Source organism: Phyllostomus hastatus, unplaced genomic scaffold, assembly GCF_019186645.2.
Source record: "Phyllostomus hastatus isolate PE091 unplaced genomic scaffold, TTU_PhHast_1.1 phas_contig_150, whole genome shotgun sequence".
In the NCBI taxonomy this organism is placed as follows: Eukaryota; Metazoa; Chordata; class Mammalia; order Chiroptera; family Phyllostomidae; genus Phyllostomus; species Phyllostomus hastatus.
In genome coordinates, this window is record NW_025333611.1 from 8,163,957 (window position 1) to 8,182,283 (window position 18,327).

The window sequence follows — 18,327 nt, forward strand, 5'->3', positions numbered from 1 at the left end:
TTAACACTCGGCTGTCTGGGAGAGAGGAGCTCAGATCTGCAGCGTTCCCTGAGGTCTGTGGAGTAAACCCCCTCACCGTCTACAGTTTTAAGCAATTTTAAACTGAGAGCATCTGATGGGACTGGGAAGGGCGCTGCACAATCAGCTTACAAAACAGTGCAAACCGGCTCGAGCGTACCCTGGGCGCTCCTTCCAAATTATCAGTATTTTCTTTTCCTTCCTTCCCTCCCTCCCTCCCTCTCCACCTTCCTTCTTTTCGTCTGACCTTGCAAATTTCCTTATACATAAACAGACATACGCAAGTCAGAGTGTTACATAAATGTGGAGCGTTTGGGCCCACGACTTCCTGTTTTTCGCGTGGCATACTGTAGCTCCGTGTTTTGAAAACTTCTTGACGCCCCTGGTCACGGGAAACACCCTGTGCTAGCTCAACAGCGACGCTGAGAACCGCTCGGTCCCCACAGCCGCGTCTGCGTGCCTGCGAGTGCCCCCGCCCGGGCTGCCGCCGAGCTGTTGGAAAGGGGAGTAATTCATCACTGGGCAGCGAGTTCTGCTCAGGTGGTTTATTGTCCTGACCTCATTAAAGGCGTGTAATCCACGCCGTGCTGTAAATCTATGCCTCTAAATACTTTCCTCTTTAATTTTTTAATACTGCGCACATGAAGGGAAAGGTTAAAGCCAATTAAAAGAGATACAGATACCATTATGACTGCCCTGACAAACGGTTAGTTATCGGGTTCGGTTGTTTCAGTTGAGGAAGCCATTAGTTTCGTTCCTGAATGAATTAGGAACCAAGCTGTTTATTGACTTGCCTCATCTCTGAGATGATATATATATGTATATATGTATATATGTATATATATGTATACGGACCAAATAGATGTATGTATACCTGTGGTCCATTCTCTCCCTCGATTGGCATCACTCCTACACACATAAAAATTATGGACAAGGTCAGGTCCGAGCGCCAACGGTAGCCGCTCAGCTGCATGTTCAGGTCCGCGAGCGGACAGCGCCAGCGATGGTCGGGAAAGGGGAGAGCCACTCCATTCATTCTTATGCAGCAAACAGTTGTTGCTGTTGCTGTTGTTGTTCCTGCCTCCCATTACGGCTATGATACGATCCTGGCAGATGCTTAAAAGCATTTAGGGCTGAAAGAACTGTTGGGAAAATTGCTGCGGAAGGATTGGCACATGATGAACTTTCTGTCCACGAGGTTCTTATTTCCCATGCAAAGTGGGCCACACGAGTACAGGAAATGAATAGAATCATTAACAGGAGGGTTTGGTATTGCTCTGTGGCACGAGTTCACCTTTTCTGTTGCCTTTAGTTGCAAGTGTGACTCTGTTTACGAAAAGACCGCTGTGCTGTCACTGTTTCTGGCTTTGCTGTGTGCCTCGCACTGTCCTCCAGGAGTGTCACATTGGGCCCCTAGGACCTGAGCGGATGCAGGGGCGGTGGGTCTGAAATCTGACGGCCTTGTTCATGCCACTGCCCACCAGCAGGTGCAGAGTGTGGGAAGCAATGCTAAGCTCAGTAACTGCGGAGTAAGCTCATCCCCACCGACTCACATCCATAAGAATTCCCACAAGCCGTAATTCACATTCGGGGCCTGTCATTCTTCTTAGTTCCCTGCCGTCCTTACCTATGAAAGCTCAAAGTCAGGTACTTAAAAAAAAAGCTTACAGAACATTACAGAGCTATGCTTTCAAAGGAGAGAACAGAAGCACATGTATTCATAAGGAAACTCACACCACAGAGCAAGACAGAAAGAGGATAAAATGAAGTATTTTAAAATGAAGGCAATGAACTCTGGCTGGTGTGGCTCAGTGGACTGAGTGCCCGCCTGCGAACCAAAGGGTTGTTGGTTTGATTCCCAGTCAGCGCACATGCCTGGGCTGTGGGCCAGGCCCCCAGTAGGTGGCACGTGAGAGCCAACCACACTCTGATGTTTCTCTCCCTCTCTTTCTCCTTCCTTTCCCCTCTCTCTAAAAATGAATAAATCTGAAAAAAAAATGAAATAAAATGAAGACAATGAAAACCCAGAAACACGAGTGTTTTCTGCATTCTCTTGCATCTACAAAGGCTACAATAGTGGTTGTCAAAGTGTGTTTCCTGAACCAGCAGCATCACCACTGCTGGGAACTTGCGTGACATGCAAATGTGGGGACCCGCTCCAAACACACTGAATGAGAACTGGGGGTGGAGCCTATCAATGTGTCTTAGCAAACTCTCCGGGGGATTCTGATGTCTGCGCAAACGTGGGAATCCTTGTTTTAGGGAACAGAGTTTTCGAAGCTGTTTTTCTAAGTCATTCTTGAGTCCATCCCAGACTTTTGAATGTGAGCCGACCACTTGCTCCTGGGTCTGCTCACTGCACCACACACCACAACATGTCCTGCTCTCCTCCTAGACTGGAAGCTACTGGAAGCTTCTGGAAGCCAGAGGCTGCATCTCACTCACTTGTACATTCTTAGTGCCCAAAGCCAGGGGCCCAGATCAAAGCAGGTACTTCGGGTATTAGTGACAAGATAGAATGGCTAAATAAGGTCCAACGAGTAAAAAAAAAACCTTTAATAGTACACAGAGCCATTTAAGTTATTAGTTCTAAGTTGATAAATAATACCATTCACACATAAGTAAAAAAAAAAACTTTTGCTTCCTTTAACAGTGAAAGAAGAAAAAATGGTCAAAGGAACATCCTCAAACAGCTTCTAATGGGTACACCATTTATTTTCTGGAAGAAAACAAACAAAAAAAAACACGGAACACACCTGATACTAACAGCCTTCTATAAAGTGTGCCGACAGTCCAGTCAGTTCTGAATACTCCGAGAGGATGTCACATTCAGACAGGGCCCATCTGCCCATGTGAGAACAGACCTGCTCCAGGTGAAATCAGTCTGATACGGTCTGTCCGTGATGAAACTGGGAGAACTCCCAGCTTCCGCCCCTGCCCCCATCAGAGGGCGGTCCTTGGAGAGAAGGCAAATCCTGGACCATCCCTATTGTCTCTCCATGAGAACCTGAGAGACCCAGAGCACAGTGTCCCTAGCTCTTTGTGGTCTCCTCCGGCACTCGGAAGGCGTCCTGCTTAGCTTCATTGTCTACCGTGGGCTTGACCAAGGCCTTACGTAAGTAAGCTGGGGAAGACCTCCTTCCCTCATGGACACAGTCTCTGTCGGTCCCTGTGTGGCTGCGGCATCAGATCACCTGGGTTCTCATCTGGCCTCTGAAACTCTCTGGCTTCTTTAGCTTTCCTGAGCCTCAGTGTCCTCATTTTTAAACTAGAAGCAATGCCGATACTTGAGGATTAAGTTAAAAAATATATATATATTCACACACGCACACAAAGTTGACCCTTGAACAACATGGGGGTTAGGGGCGCCCGCCACCATGCAGCTGGAAGTTGGCGTATAACGTTTGACTCTGCAAACCCTTCATGACTGTCAGCCTACTGTTGACCAGAAGCCTCACCGAAAACATCGACAGTTGATTAGCACACATTTTATATGTTATATATGTTATATATATATATATTCCTACAATACTTACATAAGTATTGTATTCCTATGATAAAATAAGCTAGAGAAAGAAAATCCTAAGGAAGACAAAAATAGATGTATCATGCTTATTTTAAAAAACCCACATGCAAGTGGACCTGAGCAGTTCAAACCTATGTTGTTCGAGCATCCACAGTATATGTGTGTATCATATGTATAAAATTAAAAGAAAATAAAATTAGCCAGGTGTCTGACACATAATAGGAGCTTGATACATATTAACTATGGTAATCACTATTACTAGGGGCGATGTACTTAACCTGGACTCCATGGGCCCCTAGGGATCCCAAAGGGTCCAGAGAGTGTCCATAACATCCCTGAATAATCTGAAAAATGTTTCACTTTTGGACGCATTCCTTTCCTCTGGGCACACAGGCCCAGACTTTCACGTTATCCCCAGCCCCTAAATCGTCAAGAACCATGGTGCTGGCGCCTTGTGCAGCCCCAGGGTGTCCTCACGAAGCTGGAGACGACCAGCGAGCTGACCAGCAAGCCTGGGCGGCTCCTCCAAGGCCGGTGTCTCCCTCTAGGCCCCATGTGGACCTCTGGGGTCTCTGTTTGTAATTCCACACCAAGTGTGTTTGTTTTTCTCCCTCCACCTCGTACCAGGAAATAACATCTCACACGCATGCCAGCAGGAGCACAGGCAGACGGTTAATTTTCACCTCGAGCACTCCCAAGATTTGTGAAAACAAGAGCGCTTCCATCTGCCACACCCCAACACCACATTCGTCGGGGCAGGGATATCCTGGGAAAAGCACTGCTGTTTCTGAAGCTCCTCTGGATGCTGCCAGCCCAGGCCAGCGGCAGCAGCAACACTAAGCTGCTGGGAAAGAGTGTGGGGTTTGCTCAGGAACTCCGCCGACCTAGCCGGCTCCCTGCCCTGAGCCAGTGCCTTGTCCCCTTCCTCTCACGGGTTCTCTGACTCCTTACCTGCCAGACAGGAGCCAGACCCTCAGGATCCCCAACCTTCTGTGCACCGGGACCCAGATTTAATGTAGAAACGGTGATACGAGGCTGTCATTTTACATCAGCCGACTAAGAAAATATTTAATCACAGAAAGAAAGTTACCTTCGCTTTTATGAAAATGTGACAAAGATATAGTATGAATACATACGTTGTTTTTTTCATCTACAGGAAAGACAGATAGATGGAAGGTATCATTTTATTCCGGCTACAGACAGCCAATGGTGAACGTGAGCTCAAGGATCCCTTAGACAAGTACTCCTGCAGCATTTATGAAATGTCAGTTCCTTTAATCGGGCTCGGGACAGAGTGCCACACGAAAACAGGTGCTGCCGTCACGGACACGATAGTGGCAGGGACAGGAAACGCCAGTGGAAAACACACGCATTAGCACAGACAGCTGTTCTAAACTGCGCTCCTGTGCGCTGCAGGGGACAGGCTGGGTCCCGAGAGGGAAAGGGGGGGGGCGCAGGGGGAGGGAACTTTAGATAAAGGGAGCAGGGACGGCCTCTGAGCTGAGACCTGGGGGATGGTCGTAGCCGACCCTACAAACGGGCATCAGACCCCGGGTGGACAGAAGACCTCAGATCGGCTGGACCGAGGGAGACGCCCTTCCCCTCTCTCTGACCCGCTTCTCTGCCCGTAAAGTGGGGATGCTGATGGACTCAGGATTCGGTGAGCGAATAATTAAAATTTGCTCAGGACAAAGCCTGGCAATGGACCAACGAATGGGCTCAAAATCAGGGTCATGCAGGGGAAAAGCATGTGCTAAGGCCCTGCGGTGGGAAAGAGCTGGGTGAGTCTGAGAGGCTGGAAGGGGCGTGCGGCTCCAGGGTGCAGCATGAGCGGACAGGTAGAGGAGACGGAGGCTCCAGAAGCGGCAGGCAGAGTGGTGGCGGGGGTGCTGGACCCTCTGCTAAGCTCAATGGGGAGAGAGTGGATAGTTTCCCTGAAGTTCATTGCCCAGAGGTAAGAAAACCTTTGTTTCTGATTTACTTCTTGTATAGTTCTCTCAGTCAACGACTCTACAAGGCAACTCCTCAAAGGGAACACTTTCTTTAGGTAAGAAGTTTTAAATAAAGAACCACTGTTTCTTTCATGCTCATTAAACTGTTTTTCCCTCCACCTAGACCTCTGCAATAATAAATATAATTATATCTATCTTTAATGACTTTGGTTCCTTATTCTTCAGGTGCTGGAATACTGTATGCATTAACATATTTTAAGCCCTTTAAAAAGACTGCATTAATTCCTATGATAATTTAGTACCCATAATACATTCTCTGTTCTGAATAGATGTTAATCACCACAGAATGACTGATTTGCCTGTTATGAGCTAAGCCATGATCTAACTAGTAGCTAGTCACTTTTTAATTCCATGTTGCCGCTCACACGGTTGACTACGATTTAGTTGTAATAGCTGCCCCCTGGGCCCCCGCCAGCCCCACCTCCGGAGGGAGCGAACAGTTGGGTTCTCTGCCCCTGAGGATGAATGGGATGACCCTGAGTGTGTGCGTTTCCAGTAACATAATGCCAGCTGTTCCAGACCACTTCCTGGTGGGTCAGCTGTCTGGCCGAAACAGCCATCGGGAGGAGGGCCACTGAGGAGGGACAGGCACACTGGTCCCCACGCCTGCCTGGAGGAAGGCGGCAGGGCTGCCCTCTTCTGTCTCGAAGGTGGGGGAGGGTCCGCAACCCTGTGCCCACTTCCACGCGGTGGTGGGAGGTGAGACTGGGTCTGTGCCAGGATCCTGGCGCCCCACCAACTTAAGTTGAAATTATCTTGGTAAAAGGAGGGAAGAGCCTATGGTGGAATCTGGATCAACACGAAAGGATGGAACTGAGCGCAGACAAAGAAACTAACTGCACGAGCCGGGTTCTGAGACACGTGCCTTCCTCCACAGGCAGCGTCTCGCTCAGTCACACAGAGAGCCGATCGGGGCGGTGCCGGGAGGGTCCCCGGTTTGCCTGGTGTGCACAGAACTCAAGGACCGTGGTCGCTTCTCTGCAGTTCTGCCTTCCAGAGTCACAATTACCCGCTACAGAGAACATGGCAAACCCCAGGAATAAACAGTTCGTAAGTTTTAAATTGTGTGCTGTTCTGAGCACGGTGATGAAATCTTGCGCCCTGCCGCCTGGGCGGCGGGTCATCCCTCGGTCCACCGTGTCCATGCTCTATAGGCGGGCTATATGTGCTCCCTGTCCGTTCGACATGTAGTCATCATCTCGGTTATCAGACGAAGGGTGCTGGTGCCCCAGCCCCCCTTACACAGCCTGGCACGACAGCACAAGGTGGACGGCACTCACCCCACCCCATCTCTTCCTCTCCCATCATCACAGGAAGGGCGAGTACAGCCCACGAGGGTGTCGTCGGAAACGCAGTCTGTACAGGGCTCAGCACTGTGCATGGTGGCAGGCATCCATGGGAGGTGGGAGGGGGTGCTCAGAATATAACCACCACAGATGAGGAGCGTCTGTTGTCACTCAGAGTGACACAGGTAGTAACCGGCAAAGCACCAGCGCCTGACAATACAGCCCTTTGACAATACAGCCTCTCTAATCAATCAACCAATCAATCATCCACGTGGGAAAGACATGGAAAAGCAAGATGAGGTACATAAGACAGCATTACATGTCAGAAAACCTTTTAAAACAAAATCATAACTTTTCCCTTCTTGGGGGTTTGGAGTTCGATGATGGGACACGGCATTACTCCTGTCCGTGGGGAAAAGAAATCCCCGAACCACTGTCTTGGTCTCGTGCCGCCTGCCTGGAGGGAGAGAAGGGCCGAGCCCAGGCGGACTGGCCTCTGTCCAGCGGGGCGCTGACCAGGCTTTGGGGTCAGAAGCGGAGAGGGCTGAGCTGTGCACTGGGTAGAGAGAGACCCACGCAGACACAGACAGCGCGCCCCAATGGGCAGATCCTCGGTGACTTTGCTTCTCCAAGTCACGAGGACTGTTTCAGACGTTGGGTGCCAAACACTTCATCTAAAAATTCTTTATCGCTGTCACGTAAAACTTTTCCTTTCCCCGAACTTTCAGCAAAGCATGCTCCCCGCAGAGGTCTTGGGTGGATGAGTTTGCTGGTCTGTGTGATTCGTGTGTCGTCCTCGCTGAGGAAGAGGGCCGAGCGACACGGGGGTGGGGGGGGGGTCAGCGTGCAGAGAAGAACAGGCCCAGGGCTGCGCGGTCAGACCCTCAGCCCTCGGGGCCGAGGGAGCGGCCCAGGGAAGGAGCTGCCAGCGTGAGCCAGGAGCCCCGTGGATTACCGGCATCTGGGCCGGTTTGTGGACTTGGGGTCTGAGCTCCCAACTTGGCCACTGTGCGTATTCGTCATCCTGAGCACTGTTCCCACAGAGTTGATGAGCACTGCCACCCACTCTCCAGACAGGTAAGTCAAGGCACAGAAGGTCAGTCACTGCCCGCCCCCGATGCGCAATGCCCAGCACTCTGACCCGAGAGCAGCTGGGCAGCCAGGGCCCCACCCCAGGTTTCCCATCGCCGCCAGCCTGGCACACACCTCCCCAGGCAGCCCCAACAGTTTGGGAGGATGGAGCCCGTGGGAAGATGGGTGGGACCCTTCCCACCCGTCCGTCCAGGGAGGGGCTGCCCACAGACTGCCCTGTCCCCCCCACCCCAAGTGGACACACGCTCGGGGACTGCGCTGGGGCTTTCCAGCCAAAATGGGGGCATCTGTGCCACTGCCACAGGGTACGAAGTGAAATTACCGGTGAGAAAACAAAACCTTTAAAAACAAAGTGAAACCCCCCAAATCAGGCACTGCATGGGCTGAGCAAAAAGACACTCATTAACCTTGAGGGGCTAGTGTCTGGGTCTGTCTCCAGGGTCGGTGTTGAACCTGCACTTCTGACTCCGCCTCCTAAAGCTCTGACTATAGGAAGGATCCCAGCACACTATCATACACACACACCCAGCCCACTATCACACACACACACACACACACACACACCTCCAACGTGTGCACATACACAAGTGTAAGTCCAAGACGTAAACGTGCGTATTTGTCTTCCTCCCCACCTGGATTTTCAAGTGGGGACACTTGGAAATGGCAGGATTTGGGAAAAAATGTGCCTCCCACCGCTCTGCTGATGTCACAGAAAAGCTCCTCTCCCAAACCTTCCCAGACATACAGTGAGTTTAGCGAGCACAGGAAATCACTTCGCAGGCGCCCTGTGCTCCGTTCACAGAGGTGGTCAGGGAGCAGCCCCCGTGCTGCATCAGGGACCTGCAGCCCACGTTTCATTGCCTGGGCCGCACGCACAGCAGCAGGTGACAAGTTTTTTGTTCAGCTGAACTAGAGGTGGACAGGGTGGGGGCGCGGGGGCGGAGCCTGGAAGCCCTCCTGGAGCCCAGCGTCACCGTCTCCTTGCGCCCTGCCTTGCAGTGCTTCCTGCGGTGAGTTGCCGCCTGCCGGTGTGGACAGGACAGTACGGAAAGCCGCCCACGGGGGGCCTCCCTCGTGTTTCTAGCACACCCCTTTGCCGCCCTCGTGCCCTGTGTGCTGGCCCTGCTGGGCTCAGCTCCTGAAGTTCCCCGATCTGCTCAGTGTTTGCCGTCCACCCGGCCCGGAGGCCCTGCCCACGTCTTCCAGGGGAGCCCCCAGGCCACATCTCTCGACCGGCGGCCTCTGCTACGGAGAAGCCTATCCTGACCCGCCCCCTTCTCTAAGGACAGGCCGCCCTCTCCCCTGCACCCGCCTGGCACCCGCGGCCACGCCTGGCCGTCCTTCCTCAGCCCCCGGAAGCCCGTGCTTTCTGCACGTTCGTCGCCAGGTCTTTCTCACCGGGCGGGAGCGCCTTCAGGGTGGGGCCACACCCGAGAGTGCCATCACCCAGGCGGGACTCGGAAGAGGCCCTTTGGAGTGGTGAGACCTGCCATCCACCTCTGCCACCTCTGAGCCACCTGCCGGTCAGGACAGTGGTCCCAGAGGGGTCACGAAGGCTACAGGCCATGAGACAGGGCAGCTGGGACAGCATGCAGTAGGGAGCTTTGCTGGGACCTCCTCAGCTGAGGGGGCGAAGCCAGACCCCGCCCTGCTGGGTCTCGGACCCCAGACGCAGAGGCCAAGGGAACGGGTCTGGAGGAGTGAGCCCGTAACCGCATATCCAGCCATCCTCCCTGCCCTTAGGGCTGGGGGATGCGGCTCCCCGCCCCTCCCCCCACCAAAGGAACCGGGGCTCCCTAGCAGTCCAGACCACTCTCTTACACCCTATTCCAGAATGCAAAAAGTTAAAAAAATTATTCAACTCTATAAAGTATCTGCTGCTACTTAGGATGGGGTTAAAACAATTTTTTAAAAAGGTTAAAAAAGCTCCTTGTGCTTCGGGGAACTGTCATGACGATTTCCTCTTGCCATATGCTCCTCTGAATTGCACTCGTGTGACATCTCTCTCTCTGAGGCATCTGGTTGCAGCCACTCCCAGGCGCACGAGGAAGCCGCGCGTTCAGGCTGAGTATATAACAACAACACGGGAGGTGTCCGCACTCCTGCCCCACCGAGTACTGCACTGGCCTGACTCCACCTTTTGAGTCCCGCAGCACTCTGCAGCGCTGCAGGAGACAGCTCACGTAAACGGCAGCAGGATTTGTGTGTGTGTGTGTGTGTTTGTGTGTGAGGGGTGTTGTATGCTGTATATTATGTGTGCATAAATACATACATGCACACATACACACGCACATTTTATACATCGGTGATTGCCTTCATTGCTCAAATGGGTAAACTGCTTTCTCTCGAAAGAAACGAAACACTTCAGGCAGCAGGTGAAAACAGAGCCCCACCCATCAGCGACGCGCACGGAGAGGTGAGGCAGAGACCCGCGCAGCTCAGCCCTTTGAAATACACACAGGGAAGGGTTCCACCACAGCCGAAGGCAGAATAGCACTATCCACCTCCAACCACATTTCCCAGACTAAGGGAAAAAAAAAATCTGGCAGACCATGCAGGACAAAGGGCGTTCTCTCATCAGTGATCATCTTTACCAAACAGATACATTTCCTTCCTTTTTTCCGAATATCTCCACCCCCACCGCTTCTTAAAGAGATTACTAAAAAATCCAAGTGGGTTTAACACGAGTTTACCACCTTTACAAACCGACGCTCCCCGCCTTTGCCCTTTTCTCATCCTGAAGATCCCTGTGCTTATTTTCTCACGGGCACAGAAAGCAGGCATGCGGCTGCTTTTGTGCTGATGCTAAATGTTAATAGATTTGCCTAAATGCCTGCTAATAGCCCCCCTAAAATTCACTAGACTAGTAGTGCATGCCTAATGTGTCGTAGTCGTTGTTGTTGTTGTTGTACTTGCCTTTTGGGCTGCTGCTTCTATCAGAACAACAACAACCACAATAAGAACCCCTAGAAAAAAGTACAGGTTTCTGGGTGTGAGTCCTATCCAGTGTCATACGTGAATTCTGCAGAAAGGACATATACTCTGAGACTGCCCCACGGTTCTGACACTCTGTCATGGAGGTGACAAATCCTTGTGCTCTAATGTTTCATTAAATTAAACATGAAATGTTTAATGTTTTGTTAAATTAAACATGAAGCCGTGACTTTGCACCCGAGAACCACAGCCTTCCAGCAATTCCTCACGTTCCTTCAGGTCGCTTCTCAGGTTATAAAAACGGCGTTTTGTTTGTTGGAACTATTATATTTCTCTCTGCAGTTCAAAATGTACCTTCTTCTAATGCCCTAATAAATAAAAGCCAACAAGCAGTGCACTTTTTGGGGGGGGGGGGCTGAGAATATTTCTGAACTCAGGCCTGACAGAGAACAGCTTAGAGACAACCTGTTAGCTGATTCTCTGTTACTATTTTATTCTATTTTTTTTCAAACAGTCATAGCCGTTTGACCCCAAAGCTTCCAAAAGGTGGAGGTATTACATTGCTAATGAGATCTCCAGCCCATTTCACAGAGAGGTATGCCGTCACCCAATGCAGGGGAGGCTTGCTAGAATCTCAGGAAAGCCCCCTCTGGGTCCTTATCTGTGCTGCTGGAAACTGACGGAGAAAACAAAAGCAGACAAAACAGCCCTGAGCTGGGAAGGCATTTGCTTAAGCAGAGAGGAATCTGCACACACTTACTGATTAAAGTTTTGACCGGACCATTCAGAGCAGCAGGAGAGCAAGGCATGGGCACTCTTGGGGGAGGAGAAAATGAGTCCCCCCCCCTACCCCGAAAAGCACCCCTTCTCAATCAGTTTGATCAGAGGGTTAAAAGCAACTTCTAGAGTTCTTAAAATACAGGCAGGGGCTCAGACTACAAACGACATTTCTAAATACTGTTTTTTATAAACCATGATGCTTTTTAAATGAAGAAAAAAAAATCCCCCAAATCCCTATGTAGCAAGTTCAAAGAGAAAAAGTACACGTGTCCCATGATAAAAGTAAAAAAAATGAAGTGACTTCACATTTTTCTTGTGATTTGCAGTGAATGACAGCTGGTTTCCAAATGAGGTCTTGCCATGAATTATCAAACCAGCAACAAAATCACACTGACTCTTCCAGTCCAACCCAGCTTCACTTCTACTCTTTTTCTGCGCCAGCCCACCAGCTCCCATCACTGGCCAAAAACTGTACCAACAGCCCGGATCTGGCAACAGATCCTCGCTCAGAACTCCCGCTCAAGAACTTTCTCCCCAGCTAGTTACCCGAGACAGCAGGAATAGAGTCGACACTTACCGTTCTGAAGATTCATGTCTGTGAGGCAAACTAAGTAAGTTAAACGGATCCCGCTTTAATCTTCTTTGCTAGACCCCAATGCCTTCATCAAAAAGGGGGAAAAACAAACAAATATCCCCTGAGGTCCTTCTTCAAACCACCAGAATACAAGCAAGGGAGCAGCTGTCTTGTTAACTGAAGGTCCAGGACCCATCCCTTCACATTAGCCATGACAATGATTTCTAACATCCCTCTCCTCCTTCCCCCTCAGCTCCCCATCTTTTCCTTCACTTATATATGGTTTGTGGCCAAGACAAGGTTTAAGTTGCGCCTTAAATCAAAATCTGGAAGACGCTTCCATTGGACACGCGGCTTGGCAGACCTCCTGTGAAAGTCCCACGTAGTGATACATTTGTTTCCTTCCTGCAAATGAACTGTGGCGGTTGTGGTCCCCCCTGCGCTCCCCGGTGCACACTTTGCCTTTCAATGAGCTTAAACTGCAGGACTTCATTTGGGGTTAGCTGTCTCTCAAAGCTCATTTGGTTCTCCCCATTAAGGCAAGAGGCTCTAAAAGGCTAGCAAGACGCTTTTAACTAAGTTGGAAGGGCCAGTCCTATCTTGTTAGCAACAGCTGCACACTTACCGAGCTCTCGGGGCCTCGACAGAACTGTCCTAGTCCTTCTGGGATTAGGAGCACGGAGTGAAATTACCCCATCGTTAGCTGGAGCCATCGGGGCTGCACCAGATTCTCATCCTCCAAACGCCCAGTGAGGCAGCTGCTCCCTAAGTCCCTCCTCTGCCGGCTTCCCCTGGCATGCACAGCCCGCCACAGCCCCGGTGCCATTTCAACACTACTACTCAATAAAAGGATTTTAAAGGCTGTGCCGGGAGCCCGGCGCTTCAGATCCCGGTTTGGCTCTCTCCATCAGCATTCCTCGGCAAGCCCGCACAAAGCGAGCTACGCTACATTATTTATGTCTGCTCTAGGCTCTGGAAAACACACCAGCATCCTGATTACTAAGAATCCTCATGGAGACAATTAAACTGTTCCCACATATATTTTTTCCCCCACTCTTCCCAGAGTCAACCTCTTTCAGAGGCAACAGAAGCACTTTGAGGCGTGTCCTAACTCATTTCTTAGAAGTCAAGAGAGCATTGCACTGTGGCCCGCACGGCAGAGGAAGCTGGGGTGGGGGTGGAGAGGGAAGGAGAATTTCCCCGGAATGGGCAGAGGACGCGCCAGGGAGGAAGGTTCAGATGATGGTTTGGAAAGTGCCCTGCCGGTGGCCTCCCCGGGCTGGGGGGCACCGACACGGAAGCAGCCGAGTGGAGATGCTACGAGAACCATTTCGATGAATTCACAGAAGATTGATTTGGAATGGGCTGCTCAGGGGAGGCACGCGCATCTGGCGACACGATTACCCCCCGAGCTGGACGGAGTGCATTCATGCTCACCCAGCAGATGCTCCTGGGTGCCCCATCCAAGTCACAGCCCTGGATGGGGAGGCCAGGGACGGAGCCGAGGAGAACCACCACTCCGTCCCCAAGGCTCCTCTTCAGCAGAACGAACGGGTCTCCGGGTCGCAGGCCTTCGTTTCCCTTCCTGTAGACAGCTCAGGGGCACAGGGTGAGCTGGGCGGGCCGGCCACAGGCAGAGGGAACCGCACGCCCGTGCGGTGGAGGAGGGACCATGACAGAAACATCCTCCTCTCTAGGAGCAGGGAGGCCATCAGCTCCCCCGGGGCCGAGGTGACTTCACTCCGTGAAAGCCCCAGGCGCTGCTTAGTGAGACAACCATTGGCAAGACCTCACAGTGAAGTCAGCTTATCTAGGCACGCAGTCGGCGTGGGGACAGTTGTCTCATCCAAGGACACAAGACGCAGCTCTCTGAGCCTCCTTTGAGTGTGCATACCTATGTTTCGCCAGTTTTATTTTTTCTTTGAGTGACTGTCACATCTAATGACTTAGTCCATCCCAATGCAGACGCCTTGGACGGAACCTTGCTGTCTGACATGGAAACAGTGGTAGAGGACACCGTGTAGCTCAGCGGAGCGGAGCCCAGAGGGCGTGAGCCTGTGTACACAGAACAGCAAAGCAGTGGGGGGATCGCAGCAGAGATCTCCCCGACAACACACGGATGAAAGGTAGCCTGATAGAATGCACACCACCTCTACACTATGATACCACAACCAGGCACCCAAAGATCTGAAGAATGGAAAAGTAGATACAAGTTGCCCTTTGGGATGACTTCAAGCTTGAATATTGGCTTCCTAGACCCAGAGCACTGGGTCACGCAGTCCAGTGACCTTGAAGGAGACCTTGACTGCATGCGGGCACAACTGCGCTCCCAGCTAGAAGCAGTATTTCTCATCCTCTCCACTTGAGAGTCTAACCCACATTTTAATTCCTCTTGGAAAGGACTTAGAAGCAACAAACTAGAGTGATGAGAACAGAGGAAGCTTTGGGAGGAAGCTTATTCGAGAAAATAATTTATTCTTCTAATAACTAAGCAATAATCAGCTTAGAGGCTGACCTCGGGCTAAAAGTCTTGGCCGGGATCCCTGGAGACGCTCTTGCTGTCCTGCAGAGCTGCAGTGTGGGAGAGGCCCGGGGGGCTGCCAGGCATCTGCTAACCTGCGGCTTTGGATGTGTCGTTCACCCTCCCTGAGCCTTGGTCTTCTCATCTGTAAACTACGGAAAACGAGACCCACTTTGTGGATTTTGAGGATGCAGCGAGGAACATCAAAGTACTTCACACAGAACCTTGTGAGCTCATAATAGACCGGGGCCACTGTGAATGTCTCAGAGGTCATTAGTTAAATGGCACAAAACCTCCACTGACCGGTTGGCGGAGGCCCGGGGCCCCTGTCGAGCGCTCCCTGAGCGAGCAGGTTGTTACTGGCCCCTGTGAGCAAGCGCTGTCGTCATCGCTACCACTGGCCTCCGATAAACCCTCTCAGGTACGTTGCCTCATGACAGAGATGTCAATAAAAATTAAAAAGAGCATAAAAACAGAGAGCATCCAAGGGAAGATCACGAAACTTTTTTTTTTAAAAGGGGGATTCTAACATTTTAAAAATCAACGGAACCCCTTTCTGGTGATTGAACCGTAAACCAAAATGACTTCAGAATCTCTGTGTGTGGAGCAGGGCTGCTGCACTGGAGAGAAGAAGATGACCCGAAGTCCCATCCTCTGGAACTCTCCACCCTCTTAATGACACCCTCCCTGCCCTGAGCTAGAAGGAACACGGGTTCAGAAACTCTAACCTAAAGGAAAACCAGTATCTTATGAAAAAGTGCAAGGAGGGCTGGAGAGATGAGAGGACTCACTGGATTCTATGTCACCCTGCACGGAGGGGTGGGGAGCCACACTTCTGACTTCCTTTCTGATGCTCTTCCCCTGCCCACCCCCCCCCCCCCACAAGGCTAAAGGTAAAAGCAGCGGAGCTCACGCCCAGCCTCTCACGGCACTGTCCCACGGCTGGTTTTGACTCCACCCCCGCCCTCCTCTTCCTTGCTGGGAGCACGGCACCAGCCCTTCACGGAGAATCCAAACTGGTTTTTGGGAAGTGATTGCTTTCACGTTTGATTTTAATATTCGCTGTACATGCGATTCCACTGTTAATGTTGGGCTATTTTATTATCTAAGGGTTTCGATAGAAGTTTTTAAACCTTTTGAATGAGAACAGCAATGTTTCATTGTATCATATATGATCCTTCGTATGTTATAAAGATTGCATTGTCATTGAATGATACCATGCATTCGTTATCACTGATATTTTTGAGTAACACACAAGCTTGACCATATGTCTCTTCCCTAATGATACAGCTTATAGAGAATTACATCCTCCTCTGTATGGACACAGGAGGCTTTGAACGGGCAGTTTTTTTTGAAGTACCCACCACACTTCCTGCTTCCATACACAAGGACTATCAAAATTATAAATCTTCAAAACCAGTAGGCCCCACAACATTATTTCACTGCCAAAAATGCCCCCCCCCTTCCACATTGTGCCCCCGTCCCTGTGAAGAGCTGGGCTGTGTGGCAATCACTGAGATCACCTTCTCACTTGGGGTTTCAAACAGCTCCTTTTCCTGCTTCTGGTCGAACCACCTGAACAAAAATGCGGTGTGTCGCGTCACGTGCTGAAGCTATTTCTCCAGTCGGAACATGAATTACGAGTCCTTCTGAAGCACACCAGCCAAATCAAGTTGTAACACGGCCCCGCTGTACTCACCGCCCAGATCCTAGCTAATCGCTTTCTAATACGAGTCATGCTTTTGCTTCATTAAGTTCACATTCCCCTTATTTTTTCCCCCACGGTACAAACGAAATTAGCCAGCATGGTGTCGAGTGTTTCTTCTCCTACCAGGTGTACTGGATCTGAGGGTGACTCTGACTTTGCGGGCCCATCTGCACCTTCTTCAACATGCGGGGTTAGAGAGTTAGTCTTGCATTGGGTCCGTAAATAATATGGAGGCACCCTCGGTGGCCTTTAAATTCTAGGATTTTTTCCCCCTCCACGTGGAACAGCAAACTCAGTTCCTAATGATGAAGATCCTTAACTAGACCCTGCCCAGACTCCTCCCGAAGCATGGGTGTGTCTCCTTGGCAGCAGAATTGAGAAAGCGTCGTTGCTTCCAGAAGAACACAAGAAACCGCCTGCGGCACCTACTTCCTGCGCCCGTCGAAGTGAACGGTGTGTTTAAGGCCGTCTTCACGTTGGCGGTGTAAGGTGTTCAAGTGGCCGAGAGGCACGAACTGTATAAAACAGTCCCCTCTTATCCATGGGGACATGTTCTCAGATGCCCCAGTGGATGCCCGAAACCACAGATAGTACTGAACCCTACACACATTGTGTTTCTTTCTGTATCGACATATCTGTGCACACACACACACACACACACACACACTTAGTGCTCCGTGCCGGGCACGCGCTGAAGCCTCAGCAGCAAGTCCCCGTCATTGCTGTCTTTCCACCCCGGCTCAGCTGCGTCCTAGGGAATTGTGAGTCCTCCCCTTGCACTTGAGAATTCAGTGCAGAGCCCACGCATTGGGAGGACGCCCTCTTCGAGAGGCGTGCCCGCTGAGTGGCTGGCGATATCCTGTCTTACAGCATTTTACTGAGAGGAGGGCTGATGGGCCACGTGGGATCGAGGCATGGTGGATGCGCAATTCTCTGCACAAAGCAAACGGGCCTGTAGACAATAGGGGATTGTGGTGCAAATCCCACTGAGTCACAGGAAGTCGGTAGCGGGCTGTGGTTCTTAGGCGACGTAGACTCATAGGTTCACACGTACAGACACTGCCAGGGAGGGGCAGAGCTGGCCCTGGCTCCCCTAACTGAGCGGGTGGGGAGTTTCCAGGGTCAGCATTTCCCCAATGTTCGTCGTTTCCCCACCACCTTCTGGTTGTTGGCTCTCTGCAGGCCTTCTCTGCACCTGACATTCCACCCGGTCCTGGGCCCCTTCGCTTAACTGCGAAGGGGCAGTTAATTTTTTTTTTTTTTTGCAAAACTGACATATTGTTTCGAATGTGAGCCTCATCCTAGCCAATGACTTCCATGAAATCACAGCTTAGAAGTGCTGGTGACACACCAGTACATATGGGGTGGGGGCAAAAGTAGGTTTACAGTTGTTTGTATGGAAAATATAATCATTCACAAATAATAATACAAGGGTAAACTGTGTTGTGTATCATAAATAATAACACATGAATAAACTCTGTGTTTTGTATACTCATAATGGTAAATCTACCTTTACCCACCCCATATATACATACCTACATGTATATACATATATTTCTAATATGCATTATAATTAAAGAATATTATAGTTAAACAATTCAACTCTGTGCCTCTTAGAGCCACCTTGCCTATTTTCCCCATAAACACTGGTACCCACCTGGCACTCAAACACGTGTTTGGAAATTCTGTTCTAGATGAGATTTTATTCCTTCTTTTTTTTTTTCCTTTCAACCAGCAGAATCTCTGCTTTGTGCCTTTTCTTTTCAGCATGCAGTGCCTCCGAGTGAAATGTCACCAAGAAAAGAAATGCTTTAAAAATGAAGTTTTGATGATGTCCTGTGGCCCAGATAGAAAACCCGGAGAAGCGCCCACGCTC

The 18,327-nt window shown here is 50.7% G+C and overlaps 1 protein-coding gene across 1 annotated transcript in view; it reads right to left on the reverse strand.

The window, feature by feature from the left end:
- TENM2 (teneurin transmembrane protein 2) overlaps positions 1-18,327 on the reverse strand; it is an 842,102-nt gene that overhangs the window by 371,488 nt on the left and 452,287 nt on the right. The gene's annotated exons all lie outside the window — the stretch shown is intronic.